The sequence below is a fragment of the Schistocerca serialis genome, chromosome 5, assembly GCF_023864345.2.
Source record: "Schistocerca serialis cubense isolate TAMUIC-IGC-003099 chromosome 5, iqSchSeri2.2, whole genome shotgun sequence".
NCBI classification, from domain to species: domain Eukaryota; kingdom Metazoa; phylum Arthropoda; class Insecta; order Orthoptera; family Acrididae; genus Schistocerca; species Schistocerca serialis.
This window is the reverse complement of record NC_064642.1, coordinates 108059589-108073649: the sequence shown is the minus strand read 5'-3', so window position 1 is coordinate 108073649 and position 14061 is coordinate 108059589. Positions and strand designations below refer to the sequence as shown.

The 14061-nt window shown below is 43.4% G+C and overlaps 1 non-coding gene across 1 annotated transcript; it reads right to left on the bottom strand.

The window, feature by feature from the left end:
* Positions 1-1638: 1638 nt before the first annotated feature.
* Trnal-caa (transfer RNA leucine (anticodon CAA)) lies at positions 1639-1713 on the bottom strand. Its single transcript has one exon. It is a non-coding gene; the product is annotated as a tRNA-Leu (tRNA).
* Positions 1714-14061: the final 12348 nt, after the last annotated feature.

Below are 14061 nucleotides of genomic sequence, written 5' to 3'. Positions count from 1 at the left end.
TGACTACCCTATATAATGAAACGACCAATTAAGAATCATAATCCCCTTCTCAAAAGTCCCCTTATGTCGATCATGTGAGAGAGCGTCTATGTAGCCTGTGCGTGAGGCCTGAGTAAATTAAGCCGACTGTACACCATTTGGCAGTTAATACACCACTAAATTGACAGCTGGACTGACTTAACAGCTGCAGCTGTCGGGCGTTGCTTGGAGGGCAACAGCGGCACTTATCTGCCCGCGCCGGTCAGCCCCTGAAAGGCAGACTGACTGAGAGGGTCCCGCTCCTGGCCGGTAGGCCACCCGCGGCGCACGCCGTCGGCAACATGGAACGTGCATTAGCCGCGCGCCGCCCTTCCGTGCCTTCCTATCCCCTCCCAGCCACTCTGTCTTCCCTCTGCACGTCAGTCGCTCCTGGACTGCAAACCTCGCAATCTCATACGCCTTCCAGGCGCCTCCAGGCGACGGGCGTCGGCCGTTATCGCCACCAGGGGAACACACGCGAAGTGCGAATTTGCATCGATTCGGTGTCCGCTGTAATTACGGCTCGCGTCGTCATTACAATTGTCCATCCTCCCGTAGCTGCTCAGCTAATCGCGGTTCCACTGCTGTTGATGAGGCTCAAGAGCCATGCAACAAATCTGCATAAAGATTTCGTTTTCTGTGTAATCACAATGAAACTAATGCGTGCATCGCTCGCCTTGTAGAACTTATCGGCAACTGACAATCTCTGGAAAATTATATTTTTAGTGAGGCACCGGATCAGGTCAATGATTTTATCACACTTCTTAGATATTCGTAGTAATTTTTTACTCGGAGTCACGTACTTATGCCTCGCAAATCGTTCGCCTGGCCTGTGAAATTAATATCACTTTGGATAAGCAAAGTCACAAAGAGACCCGAACGGAGATTAGTGAGAAATAAAGAAGAAAGGAATGAATAATTTAGTAACTGTTGGATGTGTGCTGAGAGGGAGGCCAGCCGCGCGGGATTAACCGAACGGTCTCAGGCGGTACAGTCATGGACCATGCGGCCGGTCCCGGCGGAGGTTCGAATCCTCCCTCGGGCGTGGGTGTTTGTGTTTGTCCTTAGGATAATTTAGGTTAAGTAGTGTGTAAGCTTAGGGACTGATGATCTTAGAAGTTAAGTCCGATGAGATTTCACACACATTTGTACATTTATTTTTAGAGGGAGGCCAAGACTCTACAGCGCGAAAATTCACGAGATACTGCAACAAATCTAAAGAAAGAGATGATATCATAGAGGCAGACAGGCATTACATATCGTAAAACAGGTAGTGGAGGACGTTGGTGGTAATATTAGGACAACGCAAGTTGGGATGTGGGGCAGTAAACAGCCAGTTGGAAGGACGAGAACTTGAAAGTATTACTTAAGAAAATCGAAATCTGTCAGCACAAATGTGAACACAGGTAAGGCCGAATCAACTATGGGACAAGCAGAAGGAACCCGCTACTTTAACTTTGTGGTGTCACATAAAATGTATAATTTCAACAGCTAAAGTTTCAGCAGAGCTGTTGCGCAGTCTAATGCTAGAAAACTAGCTGTAAGAAAAGTCCAGAATGAGATTTTCACTCTGCAGCGGAGTGTGCGCTGATATGAAACTTCCTGGCAGATTGAAACTGTGTGCCCGACCGAGACTCGAACTCGGGACCTTTGCCTTTTGCGGGCAAGTGCTCTACCAACTGAGCTACCGAAGCACGACTCACGCCCGGTACTCACAGATTTACTTCTGCCAGTACCTCGTCTCCTACGTTCCAAACTTTACAGAAGCTCTCCTGCGAACCTTGCAGAACTAACACTCCTGAAAGAAAGGATATTGCGGATACGTGGCTTAGCCACAGCCTGGGGGATGTTTCCAGAATGAGATTTTCACTCTGCAGCGGAGTGTGCGCTGATATGAAACTTCCTGGCAGATTAAAACTGTGTGCCCGACCGAGACTCGAACTCGAGACCTTTGCCTTTTGCGGGCTAGTGCTCTACCAACTGAGCTACCGAAGCTCGACTCACGTCCGGTACTCACAGCTTTACTTCTGCCAGTACCTCGTCTCCTACCTTCCAAACTTTACAGAAGCTCTTCTGCGAACCTTGCAGAACTAGCACTCCTGAAAGAAAGGATGTTGCGGAGACATGGCTTAGCCACAGCCTGGGGGATGTTTCCAGAATGAGATTTTCACTCTGCAGCGGAGTGTGCGCTGATATGAAACTTCCTGGCAGATTAAAACTGTGTGCCCGACCGAGACTCGAACTCGGGACCTTTGCCTTTCGCGGGCAAGTGCTCTACCAACTTTTTTTTTTTTTTTTTTTTCGCGGGCAAGTGCTCTACCAACTTTTTTTTTTTTTTTGTGTGTAACAGTAACAAACATAAACTGCTTCTAGCATTTTTTTTAAATATATAAGACGATAACTTTATAAAATAAAATTTTCTGGGAAACGTAAATAAGTGGACTTCCTTTTTTTTTACATAATAGTGAAAAAAATAAAATAAAATATCCTTCTTCTGTCAGTACAAAACAATAACGTTCTACGTTCCTCTTTTAGGCGCGTACCTCACTAATCCCGTCATACCTCGCATTGGTGTCGGGTACGTCTTCACGTGTGTTTGTGGATCCTCTCACCTGTCCTTTTTTTAATGACATCACACAACACCCAGTCATCACGAGGCAGAGAAAATCCCTGACCCCGCCGGGAATCGAACCCGGGAACCTGGGCGCGGGAAACGAGAATGCTACCGCACGACCACGAGCTGCGGACCCAAACTGAGCTACCGGAGCACGACTCACGCCTGGTACTCACAGATTTACTTCTGCCAGTTCCTCGTCTCCTACATTCCAAACTTTACAGAAGCTCTCCCGCGAACCTTGCAGAACTAGCATTCCTGAAAGAAAGGATATTGCGGATACGTGGCTTAGCCACAGCCTGGGGGATGTTTCCAGAATGAGATTTTCACTCTGCAGCGGAGTGAGCGCTGATATGAAACTTCCTGGCAGATTAAAACTGTGTGCCCGACCGAGACTCGAACTCGGGACCTCTGCCTCTCGCGGGCAAGTGCTCTACCAACTGAGCTACAGAAGCACGACTCACGTCCGGTACTCACAGATTTAATTCTGCCAGTACCTCGTCTCCTACCTTCCAAACTTTACAGAAGCTCTCCTGCGAACCTTGTAGAACTAGCACTCCTGAAAGAAAGGATATTGCGGAGACATGGCTTAGCCACAGCCTGGGGTATGTTTCCAGAATGAGATTTTCACTCTGCAGCGGAGTGTGCGCTGATATGAAACTTCCTGGCAGATTAAAACTGTGTGCCCGACCGAGACTCGAACTCGGGACCTTTGCCTTTCGCGGGCAAGTGCTCTACCAACTGAGCTACCGAAGCTCGACTCACGCCCGGTACTCACAGCTTTACTTCTGCCAGTACCTCGTCTCCTACCTTCCAAACTTTACAGAAGCTCTTCTGCAAACCTTGCAGAACTAGCACTCCTGAAAGAAAGGATATATATAGTTCTGCAAGGTTCGCAGGAGAGCTTCTGAAAAGTTTGTAAGGTAGGAGACGAGGTACTGGCAGAAGTAAAGCTGTGAGTACCGGCCGTGAGTCGTGCTTCGGTAGCTCAGTTGGTAGAGCACTTGCCCGCGAAAGGCAAAGGTCCCGAGTTCGAGTCTCGGTCGGGCACACAGTTTTAATCTGCGAGGAAGTTTCATGTAAGAAAAGTACTTGCCTAAGGACGGAAGCGAGGTAGATAGCAGAAAGAGCTGAAATATCGCTTTCATCGCGCATTTGTCACTAAATAAAATTTTTACGATACTTCCCGCCCCAAATTTAAATAAACACCAAAGCTTTAGATGCCTTCCGCTGTCGTCATCATCGCAGCTCGGTGCTCACTTTCCAGTGCAAGCAATCCAGACAGCTATAATGTCAGCTTCGAGTGCCTGCTTCCTTCAACCATTCATGTTACAACCGCCGCATCGTTTAAATTATTTGTCATATATTCTGATTACAAGATCTTCTTTAATGGTAAAATCACAATAGATCGAGCCTGGCAAGAAACCAGCTTAACACAACACAATTAGCTCGTTTTATAGCACTGCTCGTCAGTCGATAACTTGTTCAGATTACAGAATTCACTGGACCATTGGTTTTCTGTCTAACGGTCACAGTCATATAGATGCAAATTAATATTATCACATCAAAAGATATTACATTAAGAGCTTTGTTCGCTACTCAAGGAATAATGTTGTCTAATTTCCGTCTGTGTCTCTTCTCGATAAGACACAATAAAAATTTAAGCAGATTCCTGAGAGCATTAATATCTTTATTACTAAACCACTCTCTCGACAAAAGATCCGTACCCGGAGACTAGAAAGTGGCACAGGTCACACCAATTTTCAAGAATAGTAGTAGGAGTAAGTCACTAAATTACAGGCCCATACTATTAACGTCGATATGCAGCAGGATTCTGGAACCTGTATTGTCTTCGAAAATCGTGAATTCTTCGAAGACACACAGTCAACCCGGACTTAGAAAACATCGTTCTTATGGCACAATACTAGCTCTTTAAGCAGATGAAGTGTTAAGTGCTATTGACAAGGTATTTCAAATTGATTCCGTGTTTCTAGATTTACAGATGGCTTTTGAAACTGTACCACGTGAGCTGCTTGTATTGAAATTGCGTCCTTACAGAATATCGTCTTAGTCATTTGACTGGATTTGTGATTGCCTGTCAAAGAGGCCACAGTTCGTAGTAACTGATGGAAAGTCATGGAGTAAAACAGATGTGATTTCTGGCGTTCCCCAAGGTATTCTCACAGGCCCTTTATTGTTCCTTTTCTATACTAACGATTTAGGAGACTATCTGTGTAGTCATCTTAGGTCGTTTGCAGATGATGCTGTCGCTTATCGTCTAGTAAAGTCATCAGAATATCAAAACCAATTGCAAAAACATTTTGAAAAGATATCTGTATGGTGCAAAATTTGGTAATTGACCCGAAATAACGACAGGTGTGAGGTCATACACATGAGTGCTAACAGGAATCCGTTACATGATGCATCAGTCAAGCGCAGACATTAAATTGAATGAAATACCTAAGAATCACTATTAGAAACAGCTTAAATTGGAAGGAACACATAGAAAATGTTGTGGGGAAGACTAACCAAGAACTTCGTTTTGTTGGCAGGACACTTAGGAAATGTAACAGATCTACTAAATAGACGGCCTGAACTACGCTTGTCCGTCCTATTTTAGAATACTACTGCGTTGTGCGGGATCCTTACCAGATACGAGTGACGGAGTACATCGAGAAAGTTCAAAGAAAGGCAGCACGTTTTGTATTATCGCGAAATAGGGAAGAAAGTGCTAGTGATGTGATACAGGATTTGGGATTGACCTCATTAAAACAAAGGGGTTTTGCCTTTCGGTAGTATTTTCTCACGAAATTTCAGTCACCAATGTTTTCCCCCGAACGCGAAAATATTTTTTTGACGCCGACATACATAGGGAGAAACAATCATCATAATATAATAAGGGAAATAAGATCTCACACGGAAAGATATATGTGTTGGTTTTCGCGCGCTGTACGAGCTTGGAATAACAGAGATTTATTTTGAAGGTGCTTCTATGATCCCTCTTCCAGACACGTAAATGTGATATGCAGAGTATCCATGTAAATGTAGATAACGTAACGATGCACAGACACAGCCACAGGGCGCGATTTAACTGACAATTTTCAACCAGTAGACGGATACAGGGCGACAATTATTGAACTGTGTGTTGAATATTGCCTTGTCATCAAATATGGGGTGTCTAGGCTGCATTCTCTGATCGCTGGACAACATTCAAACAAATCGTATTATTCAGTTTTATTACAATATTAAATTAACAGATACTCAACTTTGTGTTACACGGATGTGTCGCAAGCAAAGGGCGACATTCAAAATAAGCAATGTTTTCAGTATAACAATTCCAAGTTCGTGTTACATAGATTGTACAAGCAAAGTGTCGATGCTGCTACAGAAGTCGCTAATCTTGAAGCTACTCTTCGACTGGGCCGCGACCACTCGGGCGTGGCGCTTATGTTCTCTTCACCTAGTGGCCGCTGCTGTCACTTTGTCGTTCTGGAGTGAGGTCCGGTCGGGGTGCGATTGGCTTACCTCTTCTCAGAGCTATCTCTTCTCTCTCGGTCCCGACTGGCGTGCCCGCACTTGACTTTACGGCGTAAAACTATAAGGAAAAAGAAAACGTAAATTACTTATAAACTATAACGTGGACACAGTTTATTCAACATGCAAAAGTAATTCGTCGTTACCGATATCCAGATTTAGATTGTGACATGTTCGATGTGCATTCCATCATTCGCAATGATAACGAGCAGACGATTAGTGAAATTTGGCATGACCCACTGTAGTATAGGAATATCAAATCTGTCTATGACCTCCTCAGTGACTGTTTTCAGCTTAGCAGTGGTTTAGGGGTTATTGCTTTAAACCTTGTCTTTAATACAGCCCCATAAAAAGAAGTATATGTGTTCAGATCCGGAGAATATGGCGGTCAATTGATTCCCCGGCCACTGGCCTCTGGGTACTCCAGAGCCAGAATGCACTCCCAAAAGTGCTCCTCCAGGACATCAAAGACTCTCCTGCTTCAATGAGTCCCAGCTCTGTCTTGCATGAAGCATCTTGTCAGAATCAGGGTCACTTTAGATAATGAGGATGAAATCATCTTCCAAAACCTTCCGTTCGGTAGCCATTGTGCCATCACCGAATATTGCACCAATTACTCCGTGACTCGACGTTGCACGGCACATGGTCACACATTGAGGGGTGAAGAGACTTCTCGATCACGAAATGCGCCCACTTTGCTTATTGACGAACCCATCAAAACTAAAGTGGGCATCTTCGCTAAATTAAACCATATAGCGCATACTAATTCCCATCATTCCCCATAGTCAACCGCGTAGTTTGAACTTCGTAACGCAAACCGTTCAGATATTAGGACGATTTTATTTTATATGATAATATAGTTATATAGTTATACATCCTCAGATAATGGTGTTTCGTCCTGTAAGGGAAATTAGACAAATAATTCGAAAAATATGAGACCATTGGCTGTTTATGTGGACTTTATCTGCAACGGTGGCTGTCTCCATTGCGGTGGACGCCTGCGTTTGCTTCGGAAATTATCCTTAATTTTGAGCCAAATGTTCTTCTTTCACATGAGGTGCCCGCATCTCGTGGTCGTGCGGTAGCGTTCTCGCTTCCCACGCCCGGGTTCCCGGGTTCGATTCCCGGCGGGTTCAGGGATTTTCTCTGCCTCGTGATGGCTGGGTGTTGTGTGCTGTCCTTAGGTTAGTTAGGTTTAAGTAGTTCTAAGTTCTAGGGGACTTATGACCACAGCAGTTGAGTCCCATAGTGCTCAGAGCCATTTGAACCATTTTTTTCACATGAGGTGTTTTTTATTACAGTTATTTCAGCTGTTTATTCTACCTTTTATTCCGCATTTCTTTGTGACATTTCTTAGTGTTCCTCTCTTCTTTCTTCTGTTCAAGTGGCTCTTCGACTTGGGGTTTTCCTGGGAACTTTTAGAGTTCTGTATATTCTGAGTGGCAGGCTTTCTTACACCATTTGTTGTCCTCTTCAGTTTACCAACGTAATTGATAAGTCTCTTTGTCAGTCTGTCGAAATTCATTCTTTGAAAGCTGTTCTCGTTTTCTTAATAATGTTTGTGATATTTTCAATATGTGTTTAAGGTCCACAATTATGACGTCTTCTCTACTGTGTTTCCTCTTTAACTGGCGGGAAAATATTGCTGAGTACTATTCTGCACGTGATTTACAGTGCTTACATCATCGTCGTTTTGTTCAGAGATAATAATTCTGCTGTGTAAGTGCTTCTTGGCGAATTACTGTAGAGCAGCGTTTATGTTTAGAATTGATGGATACTGACTTCTCATTACATATATCCTTAGTGAGGGATTATACCATTTTCATCTCAGTAACTCCGTCTTTAATGGTTTCTTTCACCGATATGTCTTGTTCAATAACTTCTCCCAGAGATTACTAGCTCTTCGAAGTTTCCCATATTTAGTTTCCATTACGTTTGGGACTGCCTAAATGCTTGTCATAAGTTTGATTTTTCTCAAAGGATATTTGTAAACAGACTTCCTCAGCCTTTTCTTAAAGCAATTATGTTTGTTCAGTGGCTGTTTCCATTGAGTCTGGAAAGTCTATTAGGTTATTTACAAATGCTAAGCAGGATGTTTGCGGGTTATCCCTTTCGTAACCTAACATAGCTCACACACTGATTTGACTCTCTCCTAACTGCGGTCTTCATTTATTACGATTTGTCGTAGAACACAACTAAAGATCTGTGGAGAGAGATCCTCTCCGTGCCTCACTCTAGTTTTGAACTCAAAACTCTTAGAAATTTCTCTTATAATTGTCACTATAGATTTGGTGTTTACTAGTGTTTGCTGAATCAGAGCTGCGGTTTAGCTAAGGCCAGTTCATTGAATATTTCAAATAGTGACTTCCGAACAACTGAGTCATAGGCTTTTCTGAAGGCAACAAAAGTGATTAGGATTTGTTATATCTTCTTTTCAGATACGTTATAATTGACTAAGCTGAGAGTCTGGCCTGAACGTTATGTGTTCTTTCTAAAACCACACTGATATTCACAATATTGGGAACTGAGTTATTGTTCCGCCATAGCTAACAAAATTTTCGATACAATTTTGTAGGTCACTGGCAAGAGAGAAATGCATCCTTAGTTGTTCACATCGGTTTTATCACCTGCTCTGTGCAGTGGGTGGGTTAATATTGCTTCCTAGCAGACTCAGTGTGTAGGTGTATTAGCTTGCGTACTTTGTATGTTATTAGTATCAAATCCCTTTCGAAAATAAATTGGTAACTAATCTTACCACACGGGTTACAAGTTTATTTTCAGTTACACCATGAAAGTTACCCGTTAACAAGTCATATTTAATTTTAAAATACTTTATTTCGCGATCCAGTCTTTGCAGAAGTTTTGCAAAACTCATTCTGTACCAGTATTGACTACAGACATGAATATCTTCGTAGTGTTCTCTCTGTGAGAAGCGTGGCTATAATTGGTACGGGCGCTTCAGCCAATGAGCGTGTTACCAGTACACTAGTACATGGTAGTAGCTTTTCGAATCACTCCCTGCCCTGCCTGGTATGGGTATGTCGTGCTGTTCTTAGTGGCACTCTGAATGAAGTTTTGGTAAGACGGTGGAAATTACTGGAGTGAACTGCAGTCACTGCTTATTCACAAAGTGAATTCGGTGTTCTTGAAGTAATTTCATTATGTTGTTGAATATTCCCTGATTTAAGCGGAGAAGCTGTTACGTTTGGCACTATGGCACTAGCAGAAAAGTGCTCTAGTTCTTAGCTTACGAAGTCTGTAAGTTCGAACCTTGGTGCAGGATCTGAATTCAATCATTCAATCCGAAGAGTCCATATGTCAATTAAGTTACTGTCCCATTCCGTTTAGATTATGAAATGTTTTGTATGGTGTGTGCAATTACGTTCATATGTCGTGCACATACCAAGTTTACTTGCCACGTGTCTGTGTGTTGCTAAGAAAGTATGTGTAATGGTAAACACTTCCTTCGAAGATAATTAGGTAACGTGTAAATCAGGATCTTTCTTTCATGTAAACATTCTCCCGCACTATGTACCGTATGAGCACAGCTTCTGTTGACATAAGTAATTTTATCCCCGCTAACGGAAGCGACTGTTAACTTATGTCCAGCCTTTGACGTCTCATGTAACGACTCCTATTAAAAATATGGCATTTCCCATATTTTTCATGGTCCTTATAGCTAAAAGGAAAGTTTCGGAGCATATGCTGCTACTATGCTGCTACGAGAGACGCTGCGTAGGAATATATCACAGGTAACTAAAAATGGTTTTCCGTAATGTTTGCAAGCACATATTGATGAACCGTGGATATTAATCCTTTCTATGACCTTATAAATGACTTCTCATGTTCTCTGAAGTTCAATTATTATTCACATTACGCGTGCTATTTATTACGTTGCACGGATTTTGTAAGTATATGTTAGTAAATTAAATTCAAAATATGTCGTATCTCAGATTGCGCAGATAAATGAATAATTGATCATTGATGACTTTGACAAAACAGAGTTTCTTTCTATGAGGGCAAGCAATGTTTTTGTTTATTACTTAAAATTGCCTTCTGCATATAACTGCTGGAAGGAGTAATACGCATTGCGAGTTTTAGATGGTGGACATGAAATTAATAGCATCGTACAAAAGTCTCTCATCAGAAATATTTTACCGTTGTTATTAACTGTTTTCAAACCACGTTGGAGAATTTCATATTTTCCACTTCTAGTTACTGCAGACTCTTTCATCCTGCAAAGAAGCATTTGCAAATCTCTTTGTGGCTTTAATGTCAAATATATTTCAAGCTGTGCTTCATGCTTATCTTTTATCACGTACCCACATCTAACACTTAGCCTCATTAACCATACGACCAAACAATGGAAGACAGGTACCAATGCGGCAGAGATCAATGTAACACCTACGCACGTCCGTTAAATTTCTGTATTACTTGCACCGTATTATAATGGTCGCAGGTACCAATGCGGCAGAGCTCAATGTATCACCTTCTTACGTCAGTTAAGTTTCTGTATTACTTGCACCTTATCATAATCATCCACCGTCAGACCTAGTTCGCAGTACTGACGGACAAAGATGGAATGTGAGTGAAGACAGTCTGAATTCGCCATAAGCTATTTACGACTGTTACAGTGTAATAGAATATTGACTGTTGCTGCACAGTGATAGTAAAAACACGCATGGCCGTTCCACCATTTCTGAAGATGTCTTCAAATACACAGACTACAGAAATTTCCAAAATATACTTCCTCGGCCCCAATTTCCTACTTCCCAGTATCGTTAGCTAACATTTGAATGGTAATGAAAATATTACATGTCACCTAGTAACATTATAATTATCTGTAAGTCTCCTTTTGTTACTATAGTGGTTAAGTATAATATTAGTAGTTCATCAAATGGGACTATAAGAACTCAGATAAAGAAAAAACTGCAGGTCCAATTTCCCACGAAAGAACCATCCTTGAATAACTATTAAAGTCGTTCCCCTCTACTTCATACGATGATTTCAGTATATTACAACCGTTGCAGTTCTCAAATAATGTTATTGCACCCGTTTACTTGCGGTCCACACCAGAAAAAAAAAAACTTTGATAATTTTTGGCATTCTCTTTTGCCTCAAATGACGACAATCTGCTATAGACGACGATACCGTGGTGCTTCAGGCAGAATGTTGAGCAAACTTAACTCATTAAGAGGCATTTCTCATAAAAGTCGACGGGAGCACCGACGCCTCTCAAAGCTTAGGAAAAGAAGCTCAAGTTTCACAAGAGAAAGAAATTACCTTATAGCTGTATATAGGGTAGGAAACGGCCTTACAACAGATAATACACCGGTTTCCGTCAGATCACCGAAGTTAAGCGTTGTCGGGAATGGCCGGCACTTGGATGGGTGACCATCGGTGCCGCCATGCACTGTTGCCACTTCTCGGTGTGCACTCTGCCTCGTGATGCCACTTGAGGAGCTACTAGACCGAACAGCTGCGGCTCCGGTCAAATAAAACCATCATAACAACAGGGAGAGCGGTGTGCTGACCACACGTTCCACCTATACGCATCCTCAGTGAGGATGTCACGGCGGTCGGATGCGCCTGAAGACGGTGTGTTTTATACATGAGGTGCACGTGTAAGCAAATATGTTATGAAAATAACGTAAAAATGAATTCTAGGAGAGAACAGAGGAACAAAACTAGTAGGAATCTGTGTCATTACATCGAACCGGTCTAATTCTGGAAAAAAAATAGAGACATTACTGAGTAAGCGCGGTCACAGTTCCATTCTTGAGCATTATTTCTAGCACAAATGCTACTTTACTGCGATGGCTACACTACACAAGTTACCAAAAATTTCCATCCGTAGACGTTCCGTCACGTACCCTTGCGATTTAACCCCACGGAGCAGAGTAGCTGGTCACACCGTTTACTTAAGTCCAAGAAATCTTGGTCCACTGGTTCTGCCGTTGATGTATTCAACCTCTCTAGGAGCTAGGTGCTGCCAGCGAGACCTGACGTATCGACGTTTCTGGAAGAAGTGTTACTTCGTTATCATTCCCTGCTTTGTCTGACTTTGTGGGGTAGACAATTGATTTCCATACTGGTCACAGCTTCCCCTGCGTTTTTGTCGTCGTCGTCGTTGTTGTAGTTGTGCCGGTCGCGGTTGTCTTCCGCCTGAAGAATGATCTGATGTACCTCTTCACGTTAGTGTATCCTCTGCGAGCAGCTACTGCAAACTACATCCATGTGACCCTCCATTCTGCCTCCACGGCTAGTTTCTCTTCAGTTCGATTCCGTACTTCCTCATTAGTGATCCGGCCAACCAGTTTAACCTTTATTACGACGTTCAATAGCTTTTTTCCACTTTATGCTAGTAGTTAAATTACTGTCAGAAATTTCCTACAAAAATAGTCACAAAGCTTTAATTATGTCGAAAAAATCAAGCTGTGACCACAGAAATTCGTGATATTTTTAGTCCTTCTGTATATATGGACCCTTCAACGAGACGTATTTCATGGGACGATAGTGTGACGGGTCAGTCCTGTCACATCGGAAAATCATCTGAACACCTGCAGAACGTCTTCAGAGAAGTAGCCACGTTGGCCGCAACTGCTGGGGGCGCTCGGGGCTCGTTTCGGGCGGCTTGCTTTAGGAGGAGTTCCTCTCTGTCGATCCACCAGCTCATGATGGACTGATTTGCACCGGCTAGCCGCGCGGTCTAACGCGCTGCTTCCCGAGAGGGACGGCGTTCCGGTCCCCTGCAAGAATCCGCCCGGCGGATTAGTGTGAAGTCCGGTGTGCCGGCCAGCCAGTGGATGGTTTTTAAGGCGGTTTTAAATCTACTCGGCGAATGCGGGCTGGTTCCCGTTATTACGCCTCAGTTACACTGTGCTGGCGATTGCTGCACAAAAGACTGTTTCCACGTACACATCAATTGGGGCTACACTCGTCTGGGGGGGGGGGGGGGGTCCAACTGGGAGCCGAAGGCCGAACCACACAATAATGGGTGGACTGCTGTGGCCTGATGTGGGGTTGTGAACCACTGAGGGCTATGGCGAGATGAAGCTTCTACGATGTTTCTAGGTCCCCAGTTTCATACATACATACATACAAACGGTAAATACCATCAGAACAGTGGGGTGCGTTTCTAGTGGCATTGCCTTGACCCGCAGATATTGAACTTATCTACTGCGTTTGCAACCGGCCTCTTACATTATGAACATATTGTGTGGAAGCAAAACTGAGTTAAGGAGGTCTTTTTGTTAAAATTGTGAATATACAATAAAGTGGCAAAGATACTGGTATAGGCATGCGTATTTGAATATGGAGATATGTAAAAAGTCACAATACGATGCTGCGGTCGGCAGCGCTTATGTAAGACAAGTGACTGGCGCAGTTGTTACATCGGTTACTGCTGCTACAATGACAAGTTATCAAGATTTAAGTGAGTTTCAACGTGGTGTTATTGTCGGTGCAGCCGGCCAGAGTGGCCGCGCGGTTCTAGGCGCTACAGTCTGGAACCGCGCGACCGCTACTGTCGCAGGATTGAATCCTGCCTCGGGCATGGATGTGTGTGATGTCCTTAGTTAGGTTTAAGTAGTTCTAAGTTCTGGGGGACTGATGACCTCAGAAGTTAAGTCCCATAGTGCTCAGACCCATTTGTGCCATAGTCGGTGCACAAGCAATGGGACACATCATCTCAGAGGTAGCGATAAATTGAGGAGTTTCCCATACGACCATTTCACGAGTGTACCGTGAATATCAGCAATCCGGTAAAACATAAAATCGCTGACATCGCTACAGCCGGAAAAAGATACGACAAGGACAGGACCAACAACGAGTGAAGTGAATAGTTCAACGTGACAGGAGTACAATCCTTCTGCAAATTGTTGCAGATTTCAATG